Source organism: Penaeus monodon, chromosome 21 (assembly GCF_015228065.2).
Source record: "Penaeus monodon isolate SGIC_2016 chromosome 21, NSTDA_Pmon_1, whole genome shotgun sequence".
Classification (NCBI taxonomy): domain Eukaryota; kingdom Metazoa; phylum Arthropoda; class Malacostraca; order Decapoda; family Penaeidae; genus Penaeus; species Penaeus monodon.
This window is the reverse complement of record NC_051406.1, coordinates 2,884,534-2,885,019: the sequence shown is the minus strand read 5'-3', so window position 1 is coordinate 2,885,019 and position 486 is coordinate 2,884,534. Positions and strand designations below refer to the sequence as shown.

The 486-nt window shown below is 35.8% G+C and overlaps 1 protein-coding gene across 1 annotated transcript in view; it reads right to left on the bottom strand.

Annotated features, from left to right (window-relative positions):
* The window catches only part of LOC119586104 (synapse-associated protein 1-like), a gene marked incomplete at its 5' end in the record, with an annotated part of 123,898 nt that overhangs the window by 3,306 nt on the left and 120,106 nt on the right, over nucleotides 1-486 (bottom strand).

Sequence of the window (486 nt, the reverse complement as noted above, 5' to 3'; positions counted from 1 at the left end):
AGGAACTGTTGAAGATTCCTTTGTGTTGACCTCATGCACTCTGACAGCATTTCTAGTCTTCCTCTTGGACTAGTCTGTAAGAATCAATTCAAAGAAAAAAAAAGGGGGGGAGGAGGAGGAGGGAGAAAGAAATGGATTGGAGAAACAGACAATATTGATACATAAGATTACTTGACACACAAGACATTATGGTTTTGACACACTACTCTGACACGTTTACTTTTTGTTCTGACTGTGTCACATTCTGTACCTTGTTAGGTGACAAGAAAAATAAAGGACATAAGGCACAGGTTTACAGAGACAGTATTCACCTACTTTCTATGACTATCAACTAACTTGACAAGGTACATTTATTCTGAATAATAACCAGTACACAATACACAGTAAACAGTTAAAACTTGTTATGTTTATCATCAGTACTCATCAATAGGACCTGGAGAAAACGAATGAAAATTTTTGTAAAGGGAATAACCAAATCACAATTGA